This window comes from Schistocerca gregaria, chromosome X, assembly GCF_023897955.1.
Source record: "Schistocerca gregaria isolate iqSchGreg1 chromosome X, iqSchGreg1.2, whole genome shotgun sequence".
NCBI lineage: Eukaryota > Metazoa > Arthropoda > Insecta > Orthoptera > Acrididae > Schistocerca > Schistocerca gregaria.
In genome coordinates this window covers 311,006,879-311,028,534 of record NC_064931.1, presented here as the reverse complement: position 1 = coordinate 311,028,534, position 21,656 = coordinate 311,006,879, and positions in this window count along the sequence as shown.

Here is a 21,656-nt window from a genome sequence, read left to right as displayed (position 1 = left end):
TACTCTCTCTTTGTAACGAGCTTTCTCTCTGTCTTAAACATTTTCATAACTAAGTTTTAAATTCGTGCTGGAAGCCTGGACTTAACCTGACAGCTGTCACTGTCACATTTTATGATTTGATCACAGGGTGCTACAGCGATATTTAATGAGGCGATTCTGCAATAGCATTACTACGTTTGCATTACTTCCCGGAAACAATTACTCACTTGTTTGCAAGTTATGACAGTGTATTCTCCATTTGCGTATGTTCACTCCTGGAGGATAAGATATTCCGTAGAAATAGCTTAGGCACACCCTACTGCATAGAGTTCTTGGCAATATTTTCGAAGGACTGATCTTCACTTTTTGTGTCAATTTACTATTATATGCTATAATACTGTCACGCCAAACGCTAGTTTGGAGCTTTGAAATGCCTGACACAAATACAGCTACACGACGTTATAGGGATAGAGCAGCTGTCATTGTGGTGACCGCACACTATGACGTAAGAAGACATATTCAGAAGACAAGATCGTTTAATTCAAGAAGCTGATAAACCGGAAAAAGGTAGCCACCGCCTCTGAAGGGTAACGATGAGCAGTACTAAAGCTCCAGTTAGGATCCTCCAGGTGTTAGTTAAACCAGAAGATCAGAACAAAGTTATTAGCACCCAGTGGCCTCATCTGGCTGCTACAGCCTGTTGTCTCATTTGGGTTAGTGGTGCTGCTGCTGGATGATTATTGGTCACAAGACTTACATAAATATTTCCCCAAATCAACGATTTTCTTTAGAGGTGGGGTTCCGGAAACAGTTTTTGACTGAAATGACGTCTCGTTGTTCCTTCATGCAATGAAATTAGTTGTTCAGGTAGTAATAAATTAACTGTCAATCGAACACCCTTATCGACATATGGTGACAAAGCGTAGGGTTATCTGATTAATACCCCAGATCAGACGATGTGTGTGTGTGTGTGCGTGTGTGTGTGTGTGTCTGTGTGTGTGTGTGTGTGTGTGTGTGTGTATGTATGTGTTGTGATTACTACCCCATATCAGACGGTAATAGCCCATAACAGACGGTGTGTGTGTGTGTGTGTGTGTGTGTGTGTGTGTGTGTGTGTGTTTCCAGCAGTCACGCATTCTCAACTCTGGAACTTCATTACCGCAACCTATAGTCACTTTCCACAGACGTTATATAGTTTCCCACAGTTTATAGTAATAGAGCTACGATAGTGACAGAATTAGATCTATTATTTTCTTTCATCTTAGTAAAGTACAGATTATTACGCCATGCATAACAACCTCTGTGTCGATATCTTCAACGGTTTAATCTTATTTATGCGAACCTTTACTTCCCTATCAAGTGCAATAAAACTAAATTGTAGATTTAGTCTGCGGGCAGTTGTTTATATCATGAGGTACTCACACTTGCGTAAAATACAAGAGTACTACGAGAGCATTGATATGTTTTCACTGATGTGATTTATTATTCCAAAAACATTACCACAGCGGTCCCTGCATCTCTATATCCATCAAATCCATTTATCGGACCATTTTCCCAAATTCCTTCTCAAAGTAAGGTACTTTGACTGTTCTGTACCTACAGCAGCTCTTCATCGGTGATCAATGAATGTCCGCAAGCACAGTTTTCACTAGTAGCAACAAGACAAAGTCACATAGGTGTTACCAGAGCTCTGCAATTTTGAAGCATGTTGCTGCTAAAGAATCAGTGGAAAATTTCGACCTGCGTGCTGCAACATTGTTGATCTTAGGAGGATGACTTCAAGAGCTTCTGGAACCTGTGGCATTCTTTGTTTCATGTACTGCACCCAAGTGTCTGTATCCTTAAAGTTGGGCACTATGCGTTACGATACTTGCCGTAAGATGAAGCTATCAAGAATCGTCCCCTTCTTGACAGACTTGCTTCCTTTGATAGACTAATGTATACCAACTTGTGTTGCCACGGTTGTTTCGAGTATTCTGCAGAAGTTCCGCTGAGAAGCCCTTACACATCCTCCATACAGTTCCTGTCCTTCTCCATGCGACTTCCGTCTTTTTGGAATCCCGTAGAAAGACCTTTTGGCTTTCGATTTTCTTCAGGCGAAAAGCTGCACTCCTGGGTACAATCATGGTTCCGTAGGCAACCGCAGACATTTTTCAATGAAGGCATATACCGATTTGTCTCACAGTGGGATAAATGCGTTAATAGATGTGAACGAGTTTATCCAAACAGAAAGAGGAAGGACGATAGCTGCAGTAATTTAATGTTGGTGAATAAATGTCAAATTTTTAAGGGTACATATAAAGCGTATCAAATTTAAAGAGACAAAATGTTTCTTTATATACTGACTTGACTGCTACTTTTTTTCTTTATAAGAGTGGCATTTTTTCAAAACTCCCTTTGTCAGGTGATGTAAAGCAAATCAAAGTTTTATTCGTGGAGTCACGGGACGTTCCACTAATTTAACGGTGTGGAACATCGGCGCAACGTGCTCCTGGTTACATGCATAGAGAAGTCTCCAGAGCTTACATGCATTTAAGAGTGACTTACTCCTGCGTATTTTTTTCGAGCAACTCTTCATTAAATGAGAAGTTTCATTTTATAAATGTGAGTGACAAGAATCTAACATATGCAGAAGAAAAGATGCATCCACTTGTGAGTAGGCTGTTTAGGTTTTCTTATTGGTAACGCCACATAGAGCTCCGTATAAAAATCACTGGCTGTGCCGTGTGCAGTCTGTGGCTGGTTTGCATTGTTGTCTGCCATTGTAGTGTCGGGCAGCGGCAGCTGGATGCTAACAGCGCGTAGCGTTGCGCAGTTGGAGGTGAGCCGCCAGCAGTGGTGGACGTGGGGAGAGAGATGGCGGAGTTTTGTAATTTGTAAGACTGGATGTCATGAACTATCATATATTTTTTGACTATTAAGGTAAATACACTGTTTGTTCTCTATTAAAATCTTTCATTTGCTAACTATACCTATCAGTAGTTAGTGCCTTCCGTAGTTAGAATCTTTTATTTAGCTGGCAGTAGTGGTGCTCGCTGTATTGCAGTAGTTCGAGTAACGAAGATTTTTTCTGAGGTAAGTGATTTGTGAAAGGTATAGATTAATGCTAGTCAGGGCCATTCTTTCGTAGGGATTTTTGGAAGTCAGATTGCGTTGCGCTAAAGATATTGTGTGTCAGTTTAAGCACAGTCGTGTATAAATTTTTCTAAGGGGACGTTTCATATGTCGACCCTTAGCCGAGAATACCTCACTGGAATCTTCTGATTTTTTTCCTTGTAGTTTGTGTAGTTAGTGTAGCCTTTGTTTATTGCTAGCGTCTTATCATAGAGAGAATTTCCTTTGTAGTTGCAGTCTTTCATTGTTGTACAGTAAAACAGTTGTGGCATGCATGTAGTTTTGCACGAAGTATTTCGCAGCTGCGCTTGCAATTAACTAGATATTATTTTCAGTGCTATGTTAATGTGTTCTCTTATTTTTGTTCTTCAAATTGTGTTTTTCTGTGTTGTCGTGTGAAAAATTGTGACATTAATGGCGTGTGAAAAACGTAACACTATGCTCCAAAGTAAACTGAGAAATGACAGTGAAGACGAAAGCAGTGTGTTAGCGTCACCATCTAATGAATTCACTAACGTTCAAAGTAGTAATTTGGTAATAGCGCATAAGGAAATGGAGCGGGTTGCAAATAATGGTGTAGGAAGTGAAACAATTAGTGAACAGGGAAGCATTATCGATCGATCGGTCGGCAACAGCTCGCCTCAGGATTCCGAAATGACAGGACACAATCTTGCAAATACTGTAGATTCATATTTTGCGTCCTCACCGTTTTCTCAAATAAATCAAGACACATTTTCTGTTTTTCAAACTGCGAATATTGCCGGTTCAAATGCATTGCCGAATAGCACTGAGGAACATGTTTCAGACACCAGTGCACTGTTATTACAGTTAATGCAACAAATGGGACAAAGGCTACAAAAGTTAGACACAACGCTTGAACAAAATCAGAAACAAATGGGACAAAATCTTCAAAAGTTAGACACAATGGAACAAAATCTTCAAAAGTTAGACACAATGGAACAAAATCTTCAAAAGTTAGACACCTTGGAACAAAATCAGAGACAAACACAGCAAAAGCTTCAAAAGTTAGACACAATGGAACAAAATCAGAGACAAACACAACAAAAGCTTCAAAAGTTAGACACAATGGAACAAAATCAGAGACAAACACAGCAAAAGCTTCAAAAGTTAGACACAATGGAACAAAATCTTCGAAAGTTAGACACCACACTTGAACAAACACGTGAAGATTTAACTACTGAGTTACATAACATTGAATCGAAATGCCAAAAAATCTGTAATGACGTTAAAACACAAATTTGTGAGCATTTTCAACCTATTTTTTCGCGGCATGAAAATGCATTACAGAATCATGAAGCAGCCATAAAAGAACTGCAAACTATTGTTCGTGAAAATCACGACACCTTGCAAGCTAAAATGGACTCAGTTGCATCCACCGATTCGGTTACGCAACTTGCAAGAACTCAGGAAAACTTAAAGGTCACAGTAGATTCGATTTCATCACAAATGGACACTCTGAAACTTGGTTCAGAAAAAAACACTGAGGAAATGTGTTCACTATCGGAGAAAGTAGCCGAACTTTCAGATCAGTTCACTAACTTATCTACAAAGGTAGATGATGATCTGAATGATACAGAAAGGTGCGAACAAATTATGAAATTCAAACAAAATCAGAATCAAATTAATACACAACACCAAAGAGAAATCCGGGAAGTGCAAGATCAGCTGACACAGGTAATACAAGAATTACGTATTTCAGAGGGCAGTCGCGCTCCAACACGGGAAGAGGGACTTATAAATACGGAAAAGCCACAAAATAATAACACAGGGCATTTCGGAAATTGTGAAAGAAATTGGCAAGGTGCACCGAATTTTGAGATGGAACTGCCGACACGACGTAACAATGAACGATATGCTACCCGCCGAAACGATGATTTTGACTATAAGCTGTTCATTACTGCACGTAAATTCAAAACATTTAAGAATTCTGGCAACGACATTCATCCACAAGCGTGGCTCCATCAATTCTCTCATTGTTTTCCTCCCAACTGGTCATTAGAGCACAGATTAGAATTTATGTGTGGCTACTTAGAGAATGAACCAGCTGTAAGAATGCGATCGGTCATTCACGATTGTCACAGTGAAGGAGAATTTTATCATGCCTTCCTCTCAGCATATTGGTCTCAAGCTACACAAGACCGAGTAAAACATAGCATCATAATGATGAAACATTTCGAACAATCTGAATTTTCCAGTCTTGTCAAATATTTTGAAGACATGTTACATAAGAATCAGTATCTTTCAAACCCATACAGCCCCTCAGAACTCATCCGCATTTGCTTAATCAAATTACCTGAACATTTACGACAGATTATTTTAGCAGGACGATGCAAAGACGACATTGAAGCTTTTCAGGGACTGTTACAAGAACTGGAAATTGACACTGACAATCGCGGAACGCGAAAGCAGGAGCACAACAATTACAGGTCACACCTGTCACAATTCCGCGATGACAGAAATAATACACGACAAGGCTATTCGTACAACGTAAATCGTGACCAAAACAGACACCACCCGTATGACAACCGTTGGCAGAGTAGTAATTATTACAGGGAAAGATCACCTCTCCGCGGTAATGACTATCACAGAGACAATCAGAGAAACATACAATATGGAAACCAAAATAATTATTATCAAGGGAGACGGAATAACTTAAGACGCAACGGTCAAGCGCGCAGTTACGATTCAGGGAGAAATTCTCCACCACGTGACCGACAAGAAAGAAACTATGGAATCTACCGACATGACGACACACGATATGATCGTAACGACAGACCTGAATTGCAGCAGAACTGGCGGGAATCAAACAGAGCAGGGCCCTCTCGACAAGATGAATTTGTAGAAGTTAGGTCTCCAAATCCCAATAACGACGCGCGCCTACAAAGACACAATAGGCAATGACTCATACCGCTGGCAGCCTCAAAACGTACTTATGAAACTGACGACGCAGCTGCCGTAGCTAGTAATTACGTTAAAATGGAAGACATTAGGGACATCTTACTCCAGGAACAGGACGTAAAACATAACAACATTGCATATCCTGTGATTCACGTTACAGTAAATGACGTAAAATTTACGGCAGTACTTGACTCAGGCAGTCCCATTTCAGTAATTAGTGAAACAGCTTTTAGTAAATGCAGCAAATCGAAAGATTGCCCCACACTTCCGTTACGCAAGCTTAAATTACAAGGTGCAGTCATTGGAAAAAGTGTAGATGTACGCCAACAAACCAACTTAGAATTCTTTTGTCAAAGCCACAGCTTCTCTATGAATTTTCTTATTGTTCCATTATTGTCGACGGAAATTATACTGGGAGTAGACTTTTTGAATGAAAACAAAGCAATCTTAAACTTTCACGATGCTGAAATAAGTTTAGAGAAAGAAGGTAAGTCAATAGCTTTGAAATTTAAAGATTGGCTCTCAAACCATGACGAGGAAACTAATCGGCTTTACCTTCTGTTAGACAACAGGTCGGAATTTTCTACGGAACTAGACACTAACAGTCGCTCTGCAAGTACTGACAGGGATGATATCGACGGCACAATTGAAACTAATGAGTTAATTCAGAATAAAATTCGAACAATTGAGAATTGTAATGACACTGATAGGCAGGACCTTTTTGAGATTTTACAAGCACATTCCACAGTTTTTACTTACAAAACAGGAACAATCAAGGGAATTCAATACCAATTTCGTGTTCGTGAGCATACAAAATTTTGTGTTAGACCATACGTAATTCCAGCACATTATAGGGACCGTGTTAGAACAGAAATACAATCTATGCTTGACGAGGGCATTATTGAGCCTGCAGTAAGCTCATACAACAATCCATTACATGTTGTTGAGAAGAAAAATGGATCGATCAGGCTTGTCTTAGATTCGAGACAAATCAATACTATCATTATTCCTGAAACAGACAGGCCGCAAACGTTGGAAGAACTTCTTCAAAATTTTAATGGTGTAAAAGTGTTGTCTTCCATTGATCTCAGATCCAGCTTTTATCAGATCGAACTTCATCCAGAATGTAGAAAATATACAGCTTTCCTTTGTTTCGGCGTTTGTTATCAGTTTCGGAAACTTCCTTTTGGTTTGAACATTTCCTCGGCAGCATTCATTCGCGGGCTAAATTCCATATTACCTGAGCTCTTAAAACGTCACATCACCTTATATGTGGACGATATTCTGATAGCAGAAGCCTCATGGGAACAACATAATCGCATCCTCAACAGCGTGTTACATATCTTTGCAGAATCTGGAATTACAGTTAACTTGGAAAAGTCTGAATTCGGTAGGACAAAAGTGAAGTTTTTGGGACATATTATTTCTTCTGAAGGCATCCAGCCGGATCCTGATAAGTTAGAAGCAATCAGAGCCATTCCAGTTCCATCCACAAAAAAACAAGTCCGCAGTTTTCTAGGTCTCGTAAATTTTTACCGTCGTTTTCTGAATATGCAAATTCTAGTTACACCAAAACTTTGTTCTCTCACTGGAAAAAATACTATTTGGAACTGGGACGACCAAGCACAGTTGGAATTCAATTCTTTGAAAGAATCGTTACTTAACGCGCCAATACTAGCTCATCCAGATCTCTCACAAGATTTTTGCCTTAGCACGGATTCTTCTAAAGTCGGTCTTGGTGCCCATTTATTTCAAGAAGTCACAGAAAATGACATTACTGTTCAGAAAACCATTGCTTTTGCTAGCCGAGTGCTAACAAAATCTGAAAAAAATTATTCCGTTACTGAATTAGAAGCTTTAGCTATCGTTTGGGCATTTAACAAATTCCGTTTCTTTCTTTATGGTAAGCACGTTAAAGTATACAGTGACCATCGTGCATTACAATTTCTTATGTCTTCAAAATTAAATCATGACAGGTTAAAACGTTGGGCATTGTTTCTGCAAGAATTCCACTTCACAATAGTCTACATTCCCGGCAAGGAGAACATTGTTGCGGACGCACTGTCACGCGCACCGGCTGGGCTCGAGAAAAGTAACACAGAAAGCAACCTCGAGAGAAATTTTAGTATTCTTTACATCCAGAAAGTCGCCTTTGAAAACTTCATCACCACATCTTTAAAGGACATTGCTCATGAACAAGATAAAGATCCGATTTGGAAAGACATCAAAAGTAAATGGCATGAAAAGACACACACACAGATTCGGCATTATTATCTGGTTAGAAACAACATACTGTTCAAACGATGCACTGTTGATGACAAGCTATGGGTACTTTGCATTCCAGACGATTTTGTTAATAAGCTCATTTGGTACATTCATTTCAGCTATGCACATTTTGGTCCACGAAAATGTTATCATATTCTTCGAACGACTTGTTATTTTAACAATATGGAAAAGAGAATTCGAAGAGTCTTGTCTATTTGTAAACTTTGTCAAAAGGCGAAACCATCTACTGTCACTCATCGTGCTCCATTGTTTCCTATCATTCCTTCTAAATTAAAAGAATTTGCTGCTGTTGATCTCTTGGGACCGCTTGTCAGAACATCTAATGGATTTTCGTACGTTCTAGTCGCTGTTGAACTTACTTCAAAATTTGTTTCTTTCACTCCGTTACGTAAAGCCACTGGACGGTCTGTATCCAACGCCTTTGTTAGAAATTTCTTACGTGAAGTTGGACACGTTAGTAAAGTAATTTCAGATAACGGACCGCAATTCAGATCTGCTGTTTGGTCACGCATGCTTCGTAACCATAAAATCAAATCTGTTTTTATTTCATTGTACTCACCACATTGTAACCCGTCTGAACGGATTATGAAAGAAATCAATAAGCTTTGCAGACTTTATTGTCACAGAAAGCATCAGCATTGGGACAGATATTTACACTTATTTAAAAACGTGCTGAATGACATGCCTCATGACTCCACTGCTTTACCACCTGTTCTTATACTGAAGAATAAAGAACCACCTAACAGAATCAGAGAGCTTGTACCTTTTCCGAATACACGTAAACTTCGACACAAAGACATAATTGATTTGGCTATTAAAAATATAAATTATGCTGCAGACAAAAGAAAAAAATTACATGGTAAAGCAAATGCAAAGAAATTATATATTGGTCAGAAAGTTCTCATTAAGGCTCATCCATTGTCACATAAGAAGAAACACTTGAGTCACAAATTCTTTCTAGTTTACAATGGACCTTACAGAATCCGACATATACCACATGATAATTGCGTTGAAGTTGAAACTCTGCGTACTAGGAAGAGTAAAGGTTTACACCACATTTCACATATAAAACCGTTTATTGAAAGATAATCTGCTTTTTAACTTAGTCTTTGCTATAAAATTTTTCATTTCACGTTACCAGTATGCTTTGTCAGACTCAGAATCTGTTAACATGCAACAATGTTTGAAGTTAAATATCCAGTCAAGAACCAAGAGAACTTATTTAAACAGAAATTACGAATGCATTGTCATAGTGAACACACGACACAGTGTTATTGTGTGTGTACATTCTTGCTTGTTAGTTGCACGATTACGTAACGACTATAAGGCTGACATACTTAGAACAGTTACCAGTACTGCTAATGAGATTTTAATGCAACATTTTGGTTTACTTGAAAATAAATTCTAGATTTAAAGTTCTTTCTGTGAGATTAAAGATGACTTAGCATTTGGTTTCTTTGATAGCTGCACGATTATATCACGACGCTACTAATATGTGACATGATTTACATTGTTGCTTTTGCGGTGTATCTGTTTTATATCAGAACAGTTTTTCTGAATTTTTCTGGAAAGTAAAACATGTTTTAGTGGTAACTTTTGTGGTATAGCTACAATTAGACAGCCTTTTCCATAGCACAGCAATACGTTGCAGCATAGTACAGTCTTCATCACGGCAATAAGCGTAATAACTAAGATATTTATACGCAAAGCAATTCACTTCCTTTATTACGAGGTCGGTACATTGACTTCAGTAGAACTTTGCTTGCAGAGGACGATAACTACGACACTTCCACATAATTATCTTGCAACAAGACGCACAGTTTATCGCTACAGTACACGTATTTGAGTGATTAATTTTGTACTTAAAACATTTATTTTTAAAGATATTTGAAGTACAATGATACAAAGGTTTTCTGTGATACATTTCATTCCATTGCTGTAATCTGTAACACCTGAGGATATAATCACATTAATCCTCAGGGGGGTACACGCTTGCTTTGTGTACCATGTGTTTGGCAAGCACAAGGAGCCCTAGCTAATATGGTATTTGCTTATACAACTCTACACATCGGTACCGTATTTATCTAACACATAAATTACACAGCTATCTGATCATTTAACTGAGAGAAATAAACATTTATTATACTACATCAGTGACAGATGTTTACGTAATTACACAGTTGGATAACTTCACACTTACGAAGTTGTATTTTGTGAACTGTTCATATTTTTTCGGAAACATTGTGATACTATGAGAGCTTTGAATGACATATTTGGTATGGGATCACGATTTTTAAAGTACGTTTGAGGTAGATGACACTTTTGACATGAGCAGAGAATTTTTTTAGGTTTTGAAATTATTGGAGGAAGCTACGACGATTTTGAGAATTTGACTGAGGTGTTATGATGTTATTATTACGACGACAATGTGAATTATACTGCTGAGGTATGTTTAAGCTGATGCTATTTGAGGAATTTGATTATGCTACTTATTTATTATGATGAAATATTGAAGAAGTGTCGACGAATAAGGTAAGGAATAAAGAGTAGTGGTTAGGGACTCTGATTTGTGAGAAAGGATGTTGAAAACCGAGAATCGTACTTTAAGAGTTATAAAATGAGTGTATATGCGTGAATGTATCACTATGTGGCGAAAATTATTTGGACACTATTCTATTTAAAGGATTTTGTTTCTACATATTTGTAACGCAAATTCTTGACCTGTGAATTTTTTTATATGAGACTGCCACTGTAGGGGAAACTGGTGTCGTAAATATTTCGATAAGACAGTTAAGTGACCACCTGCATGTAATGCGTCGTGGGCACCCAGCTGCGCGACAACCACCTGACAAAAGAAAGCCATTAGTGTGTGCCTGTCAGAGGCACAGGTGGAGGAAAAAAAAAAAAAAAAAGATGCCGTTATCCTCGCTATTGACATTCCTTTGTAGAAAGCACCGCAAATACGACACGCTCATTTCTCGGAAACATTCTTACATCTGCACACCTGATTATGACAAGTGTCTTTCTACGAGAGTTGAGAGAACTTCTTCTGACTTATGAAATGCCAAATAAGCTATTGAATGATGTTTTTATTCTTTACTTTGCATTATTGCTTATTTCAGTTGATATCTGTTTTCCAGCTGTGTTACAACATTGGTTTTATAAAATAAAAGTAAATGCATTTGCTAATGTGAAAACTTTCTGTCAACAGATCTGTTAAATAATAATTTAATGATCCACATTCTTCAAAAAAAAAAAAAAAAAAAAAAAAAAAAAAAAAAAAAAAAGCACTTGGAAAGGAAAGAACAATAAGAAGGAACTAGTAACAGGAACTGCATACATAATTTTCTTTTCAAGCACTTGGTAATTTATTTCATAGAATAAGTTGTGGTGCACCACTTTAATTACATAGCCATTAAGATGTGATTATATCTTTCCCTTATCTGCATTGTTGTCTTTAGTGTACTATTTTTTTCTGCTTGTAGCTTTTTCATGTTTAGGTATAAGTTATAGCATTTGCTGCAGCTGTTTGCCATTCATAGTGCTACTGAATGTCACTTTGTATTACTAGGATAAGCCAATTTTATTACTGATTTATTTTTCTTGTTTGCTGCGCATTGCCTTATATTACTTGTGATATTGCTGCCTTTTTTGCCAATTTCCATTTTTTTTATCGTTGTTTGTGTAAATTGTTTTGTGCCGCTGCATTGCCTCGTCCCTTAGTTAAGCATCTGAGCTCAGTAGATTTAAGTTAGCTTATGAGGGGGTAGCCTATATAAGAGAATGAGTTGCGATGGATTTGAAGAAATGCACTGAGAGGTTATATAAGAAAAGTACAGAAAGCAGGTATAGATAGGACTTTTTGGAAATAATGAAGAACGAAGGGAGATCTCCGAGAAGTAAAGAAAGTTTTGTTTGCAAAATACTGCAGTAAAACAAACCCTGCCCTTTCCTTGTGTTATCCCACTATGTGTTTGTGTACCCTTGTGTATTTATGTTCTTCCTGTCTTTATATGTTTATCTGATAAGACTTATGTTGCAGAATTTTTCTAATACTAAGCTACATTCACTATGATGAGGAATACTGTTATCCTCAAATATAATTTGCATTAATAACATGTTATTTACTTTTTAAAGATGTTTACACATTATTTATTCTGTTTTGTTCTAATGCTCATGTGTGAAGTTGATGTTTCAATAGTTATTCTGATCTTTTATGTATGTACTTATGTCGTAATTTTTGTAACACTGATGTATTTGCTATTTCGATTCTTTTGTAAAGCCTGTACTACTGCAAATGTTCTCTGTATTGTTATGTTCTTTAAAGATGTATTTTGTACCTTTGTTATTGTATTTTCATGTTATAAAATTGTAATTGACACCAGTTCATCAAATTAAGTAACTTGTAAATTACATTCCACTGCACACGTTTCTGTTGGTCATTGTATATGGACAATATGTGAGAAGTAGGGACTGATAGTGTTTGCACGTGTGTTCATAATTCAGTAAGGGACTGCATAACAGCATTGCTGGTTGTAAGGACATTTCAAAAACAATTTTTGTGAGTGCACAAGTAGTGGTTATGGCCTTGCAATATTATCTGCAAGACTCTTCAATGGTGATTGTGCGCCTGCACAGTCAAACAGATGGCTGCTGGCCATCTCTCCAAGGACTACAGTGGGTCTGCACCTTTGATGACCCACCAATACCATTATTTCTACAAGGACTGCAATGGGTCTGCACCTCTGGTGGCCCACCAATACCGTAATCTCTACCAGGACTACAGTGGGTCTGCTCTGTGATGACCTACCTACCGATAGTTTTCAACGTCGACTGACTCTGCTGTGGCCCATTACCTGTCTGCTTGTCAAGAGTCAGCACTGCCTTTCTGTTGGAAGAACAACACTTCCTCAAGACTGCATGGAAATCCACTACTTCCGTGTGCATTTTCTTTTACTGCTCAGACTTTGAGAAAAACACTGCAATTTTACTTTGATGAATGATCAGGACTGTCTTTATGGACTGTGAGAAAATTTTAGCTTTTGACCAACATTGTATCGATAAGTGTGTGCATTTCTTTGTTATTGTAATTATGAAAAAAATTTTCAAACCTGTATTGGCCACTGCCCAAAACAATTTGTAAATTTTTTTGTGGGGAGCATGGGGGCTATGTGAGTAGGCTGTTTAGGTTTTCTTATTGGTAACGCCACATAGAGCTCCGTATAAAAATCACTGGCTGTGCCGTGTGCAGTCTGTGGCTGGTTTGCATTGTTGTCTGCCATTGTAGTGTCGGGCAGCGGCAGCTGGATGCTAACAGCGCGTAGCGTTGCGCAGTTGGAGGTGAGCCGCCAGCAGTGGTGGACGTGGGGAGAGAGATGGCGGAGTTTTGTAATTTGTAAGACTGGATGTCATGAACTATCATATATTTTTTGACTATTAAGGTAAATACACTGTTTGTTCTCTATTAAAATCTTTCATTTGCTAACTATACCTATCAGTAGTTAGTGCCTTCCGTAGTTAGAATCTTTTATTTAGCTGGCAGTAGTGGTGCTCGCTGTATTGCAGTAGTTCGAGTAACGAAGATTTTTTCTGAGGTAAGTGATTTGTGAAAGGTATAGATTAATGCTAGTCAGGGCCATTCTTTCGTAGGGATTTTTGGAAGTCAGATTGCGTTGCGCTAAAGATATTGTGTGTCAGTTTAAGCACAGTCGTGTATAAATTTTTCTAAGGGGACGTTTCACACTTTCTTTATTTTCAGTGTACGATGTTAAAGACCACAAAAGCTCGTATAAAAAACACCAAAACTTTCATAGACTTGTAATTGCAAGTCTTCCAGACCTCGGCTCACCACTCCACAGCATTATTTTGCTGTTAATATGTCAGAACATTTATCTGGTACCAATTGGCGTAGTGCATACTAAAATAGTTCAACTCGAACTAGACAAACATTTCCCAATGATTGACATTTTTAATGTCTAATAGTTCTCCCTAGACATTCTCAGAATGTCTGTCTGAGTGCTTTCGTGTGCCAACGGAAACTAAATTCTCACTTATTTTGGAGACCGTACACAAAATTAATAATTTTTTTGCAACTGCAGTAATAAAGTCGAGCGTCCTAAGGATCATTAGAAATAAAAGATTATTAACTATTCTTAAATAAACTAAATACAGGAAATTAAATGAATATCGGAAGGTCCATTAGGAAGCGTCATTCAGCAACGGAGTCGCTTAGAAATTGTGTGCGCCGTAACGGGTTTGTTTTGTTAGTGCGAAGGAGTCGTCGGCATCTACACGAAACTGGAGTGGAGCAAGTGTTCACCGAGGGACATTCTATAAAAATTCCGACAACCCACGTTCCAACAAGGCTCCGGAAACTTTCAGGGTGGGAGAAATCTAAGTAACCTGGAAAATGCTTATAAAACGGACGCAGTTTTGACGCTTGTGAATGAACAGAAGAACTGCCCGTCAAAGAAAATGCTGGAAAACGTGTGTTGAGTTTTGCAGGTGGTTTCTGGAGAAGTTGATTATGGACATTTGAATATGCAGCTCTTAATTTCTTTTGGTGTGGCCTGGGTCAGCGTGTCGTTGTATGTGAACAGACAGAACAGCACCATTACGAATCAGGAAGTCCTTATCAATAACTCGTAGAGTCGTTGCATAATCTAAGAGTTGGTGTTTGGTGTGCACTCTCTGGTGTCAGCATTGTAACAAGCGTGACACGGTTCTTTCGTCAAACTGTTAATGCTAACCGGTATGTCTACAGACTGTTTAGTCCACATGTGGATCAAATCGCAGAAGACGAACGACTGTATGGATATCTCATTAAGACGGAGCTGCACAAGTATATGAAGCGTTAGGTGATGAGAGGACTATCAGCAGAGACAGTGCAGTCTCCATGCCACATTGATGACCTGATCTCTCCCCATGTGATTTTTACCGTTCAGGCAAGTTGAACGGTCAGGTGTATTCAAAAATTCCTCACGCACTGGTGTAGGTGCAGCTGAACATTCAAAATGCTATTGCTGCCATCTCTCAGGTAGAGCTGCTACGCGTGCCTTGGCGTTTGATAATCGTGTACAGCGTTGCATTGGCGTCAACAATGGTCATATCCAGCATCTTCTGTTTTGGTCATTAACAAGAGTGATTCTCGCGTCAGTCTAATTTTAAATATTTTTACGGTCCAGTTTATGTCGGACAATGACCACTAGGGCAAATTACAGACATCTGGGCTCAAACATTGATGTTTCCCCCCGCACCATTCGTGGCAGATGTAGGAAGGGAGAAATATGATTATCACATTGCTGGTACCCTCCGTCTTGCGGTGTGCAGGTGTAGATGGAGATTTTTGAATACGTGTTCGAAAATTCCAGAAGGTACTAGACGTCAAATTTCGTTTCCTTTTAATCTCACCTACACTGTGATTTCTGGGAAGAAACTACTGATTATTTCGAAAGTGGGAATGCATTGAGTTACAGAGCACACGAAAAGCGAAATAATAATGGTTTGATCGTGATTTGGAAACGACCACTCTAGGCTATGAAACTACGCTGCCTGAGAAGAAAAGTACACACGGTCGGTCAGTGTAGCGTTACACAGCTACAAACCATCGGCGGGTGTGTAAATGATTATACTCGCAATTCTCTGTGACAAATAGAATGACAACCAGCGTGGAGTATTTGCGTTCGTGCATAACGTTGTTAACAGGCCTGATAGGACATTAAGTCACGTTAATAGCGTACATTGTTGAGGGATCGCTCTGGAGGATACAGAAACGACGCATACTCGCCTGATAGAGCGTTAACAGCACCTGACAGAGCTTGAAAGGGGCCTCATTTTGGGTTACCATTTTCCCGGTTAGTCGCATAGTGAAATATCTGGATTTGTGAAGTATTCTGTTGTGACAGTAGCGAGATGATGGACTGCATAGGAACGTGAGGGAAGACATATTAGTCGTTAAGGTTCCGGTCGAACACGTCTGAGCTCCACAAACGAGGATCGCCGTATTGTGCAGCAAACACATCGATACCGCTTCTCATCTGCGCCATCCATCCCAGAACGACTCAGTGCAACGTTCATTACCACCTTGCAACATTCTTTACCACCCTGCACCACTGGCCGGAGACTGGCAACAGCCACACTAGGGAATTACTGTCCCATGCGCAGGCTGCAGCTGACAGCACAACATAAGGGGCTTCGTCTCGAGTGGTGCCGTGACCGGAAACAATGGACTGCAATGAATGGCGTTTCATTGTGTTCAGCGATGAATCGCGTTTCTGCCCTACCGCGCCGCAGTCATGGACTGTGCGGCTGATCCTGGCGGAGGTTCGAGACCTGACTCGGGCAAGGATGTGTGTGTTTGTCCTTAGGATAATTTAGGTTAAGTAGTGTGTAAGCTTAGAGACTGATGACCTTAGCAGTTAAGTCTCATACGATTTCAACCTTTTTTTTTCCGTGGACGACCATCGTCGGTGGGTATGGCGTGGACCTTGGAATAAATCGCATTCTTCCGTTGTTTTGGAGAGGCACAGTGATGCTACTCCTGGCACCTTGGTGTGGGGAGCCACCAGGCGTGACTTCACGTCACGTAAGTTATTGATTGAGGGAACATGACAAAATGCACAGGTTGCATGTTATGACATGACTATGCTCGTCCACACGTGGCATGTGGCACTGTGAACTGTTTGCGTGACGTTGAGGTGCTCCCGTGACCAGCAAGCTAAAAAACAATGGTTCAATTGGCTCTGAGCACTATGAGACTTAACTTCTAAGGTCATCAGTCCCCTAGAACTTAGAAATACTTAAACCTAACTAACCTAAGGACATCACGCACATCCATGCCCGAGGCAGGATTCGAACCTGCGACCGTAGCGGTCCCGCGGTTCCAGACTGTAGCGCCTAGAACCGCTCGGCCATCCCGGCCGGCCCAGCAAGGTCCCCAGATCTGGAACCGATAGAACATGTGTTGGGTCAGCTCGGACGTCAACTCAGTCCCAGTGCTAGTATGCAGAATATCAAGGGACAGTTTGGACAGTTGCGGGACAGCTCGTTTCAGCAGAGGATGCAACGGCTTTATAATCCCTTCACAACCAAATAGTGCAGACATCCATGCCAGAGAGGATGCAACGTCGTAAAGATAAGAGGTTTCATACCGAAAAATTGTTTCTAAATTTGACTAGATTTTGTAATTACTGAGATAACATCAAGTACTTTATTAACAGGTGCAGTTCCGTTTCCTCCCCCCCCCCCCTCCCCTTCTGGAAGCTTCACTCTTTTTGTCAAGCAGTATATCTCTCCCTGAGTTATGCCATCCATTGGCAACGAAACAAGCCAAGACAACCTAGCCCTGCTTTCGTAAATGAGCGTTACTGTCCTGATGGAGGTGGTTAGCCGTTGCTTCCTCCAACCTGATGTGAATTGGGAAATGTGAACCTTTATCAGGTGAATGACTGTTGAAAGGGCTAGTCGACTGTTTCATCAGTGTTACATCGAATAAGTTCGAAATGAAAAGGAAGAGGTCACCGAACTTAGTGCCTGTATTCGATGAACGGATCATCATTGATAGTGTCATATGCCCTCACATCATGACGCACACTAGAGAGCTTTCAGATTCAACTCAGATTATCTTCGTATAATCTAGAGAGCAGGAAATTATCCCTTCCCTCTACCCTTGTTACAAATGACGTCGAAATCCAGGTGATGAAAATTTCATCTACCATCAAGGTTAGAGGCGACCACTTCTGGGTCGAATATAATTACAGTAGCGTGTGTTAATGACATAGCCTAAAGACGTAAGTGATACTGATAACGCTGCACTCTTTATCAGATAACTTAAAACAGAACCCAGCTTTCTCATCAATGCCAACTACTTAGAGATGTTGTCTGATAAATACGGTTTTATTATGTAACGTACGAAAAGTAGTTTCTTTCCTTTTTTGTGAACACTGACTTACTCGCATTACACCTTGATACATGAGCTAGGTTTGTTGATCTCTAAGCAGTAAGTGGATGTTAACTACTACCACCTGAAACTACCATTGTTTAAAAAATTCCTAAGACTCCATGATAACGCAGAAACTTTTTCCATTTTATACTTCGTATTAACGTTGGCCTTACAGCAGAGTCTGTTATGCTGATTAGAATGATACTGACTAGTTTTAAGTGCTTTAAATGAAGGTCTGTTTACCTGACCTAAATAAGAGGTGTTACATTAAAAGACAGGATAGAAAGGTCTAGCCGACAGAGAATTTGCTTGAGAAGGTCCACTTACTCAGTTGGAGGAGGATTCTAGAAGGGATTGATCTTATAGAAGGAATATGACTGGTATTCGTGTGAGCTAATTTAGTGGAACCACAGGAAAATTAAATTCACTTAGTCAGACATGGACTTACACCTCCCTCCGCCTCAGTGTGAATTCTGTACCTTAGCAACCACGCCACCGGACACGATGTAAAACTAAATACTTTCAGTGTACTCCGCATGAGTACCTCCACACGAAAAGGGTGAACCGACTGTCATATGAAGACAAAGATTAACAGTTGACGCAGGATGTCTTTTATGCCCTCTGACGCAAAAGTTTTAATATCTTCATGTAAGTTGTTATAAGTAATTGAAGTTCATTATACCTGAAGATGATCCTAAGATCGAAACCGATTGTGAATAATGAATTATCTATCAGCAGCTCTTGGCCTTTGAACTATGACGTTTTCCATGTAAATTACACCACAAGAGCATCACTCTAGATTAGATTATCATAGCAAAACTGACCCAAGAATCTATTAGAGTAGGCCTAAAGTGGTTAAATTACTACAGTGTGAAAGCGAAAATCGGATTCGAATTTGAACATGGCAATGTTGGGGGCAATACTTTGTTAAAAAATGAGCAGCAATGCTAAAATCCATTATTACTAGTTATCGAGTACTTTTCGTCCGTGTGGGCTCTTTTCCAAGATGCACTAATGGAAGCTAAAGATAAATATTAAAGAATGACTGCTCACTTCATTACACATTTCTTAAGGTGAAAGAGTAAGACGCATGCGCAACGAACTCAAATGGGAGACGCCACAAAAACAGAGATCTGTCGACTCAAGATTCGAGGTTCCCTCATTACAATGCGGCTCAAATAATATGTTATTCCCTACAACGTATATTGCTAATGATAGTCGCGATGGAAAAATTATAGAAATTCAGACATATACAGAGCGTTTACGACAATATATTATTTTTTCGTGTACCACCTGGGTCTAGAACGGCGAGGAAGAACAATTATTTTGGTGGGATGAGTGGCACAGATATCACCTAACCAATAGTTCTGTGTTATTTCTCTGCTTTCTGACTACAGATAAAGCTGAGAACTCATTACAAGAGATTATCCTGCTTAAGTTTCAAGTATGCGATGCCCTTCTGAGCCTTGCCCGTCATAAATTACTCAGCAGAGTTCGAAAAAATTGGCCTGATGGGGTTCCATATTGTGAATACTATGTGGTTGAAAAAGGCAATAATAGCTCGCATATGACATACCTTAGCAAAGCTTATCATTTTAGGTTTCTGAAATATGAATGATGAACATCTAACATCAGAATAACTGGACCTAAGGCGGAGATTTTGCTAAGGTAGCAGAACATTTCACCCCCTGACAGAAGAGACCGTCTTGGATCGAGCCTGATTGATGAAATCCTGCATTGGATCCACGAGGTGCTTCTTTTATTTGGTTTATATCTTTTCGTTCCTTCTGGGAAAAAAAAAAATTGTGGGGGGTGGAAAGCCGATGACATATGGACCAGTATACGACGTCCAAGTGAAAATCATACTGAGTTTTTCTGATGGCTACTGAAGAAATTAGTTCCAAAACAGCATACATCTTTTGGTACTATACAAGTTACTGGTATCAGTGTATTCATCCCACGCTAGTCAAATCACTGATAGTTAGAAAAGAACAGAATTCTCATAGAATGGGTATTTTACATGGTGTATTTGGAAAGTAAGATCCGATTAGGCGTGAAACGGAAACCACTGAAAAATCCAATAGAACTTTGCACAAATGTGTTGGGTAGTATCTTCAGTGTGCCTGTCGATCGCTTCACGTCGCTCTTCTCAGTTCAGAGCGCGAAGTGATCACGTAGAAATGCTTAAAACAACAGTGTCTCCCGCCAAGTATTTGGATGTGGTGAGAGAAGCTGAGCAGCCTACATAACACAAATATCATGCGTTTCTTTTTTCAAGACAATTTTCAGCCGCTTTCTGCAAGGTCAATGAAGGGGCTACTGCACCGTTTTCGATGGGAAGTCTTTGATCACCCACAATACAGCCCTTAATTGGCTCCCTCCGTTGTTCATCTCTGCTCACATGAACCATTGGCTACGAAGACAACATTTTAGCACAAACAACGAAAGGCAGACCAGCGTAGATGATTAGCGGAAAGCATAGGCGGCTGCTTTCTGTGACGAGGGTGGTGGAAAGTTTGTACAACGCCAAAACAGATGTCTAAATCGGAGCAGAGACTTTTTATAGAGGTAGCTGGTAGGTGTGGCTAACTGCTGGGAATAAAAAAAAATTGATTTTCACTGTGGTTTTCATTTAGCGACCGATCGGACATTACTTTCCGAACAGCCCTAATATAGAGGCAATGATTTTCATAACATCACAGGCCTATGAAATGGTACCACCCATACCTGTCTTGTGACTGTAATTTTCCAGTATAGGGCTGAAGAAAAGGAAGCAAGATAGTACACACTAAATCAGTATATTAAGATGATCCATGATGGTGTTAGTTATATAAGCGTTGTTGATGTTAAGCAATCCATGACCAGAGTTTACAAAATTTTCTTCTCCAGTCTCAAACAGCATTTTCTTCTGACAGATAGTCAAGGTATGTGGAAATTGACGACAAGTAAAATCATAGACTACCACAAGAACTGAGTGACTGTAAGCAGTAATGCAAGTGTTCTTGTCACCTATATATTTTAGCTCCAACAGAAACGGATTCTTAATCATCGGATGATTAAATGCGCTTTTGAAGATAACATACTAATAAAAGCTCCGAAGGTAAAGGACACTGGGAAGTATGTAGCATGTATTGATCTCTATCATCACCGCTACTTTAAAGAGTTGATGCATAAATACGTAGCGCAGGAGGAGGAACATGTGATTGAGAAGTTGAAGTCTGGGACTCAGATTAAAAATGTGAATGTATTAGTCACATTATTGTAAACACATTTAAGTCAGAATGTATACTGTTTCTACCTTGCTAAGTAATTTGAACTGTGTTACTGTGAAGTGGCACAATCCGTGATACAATGACTACCAAAACAGCAACAAAACAAAACATTTTTAACGTTTTTTCGCACTTAAACCATTGTTTCG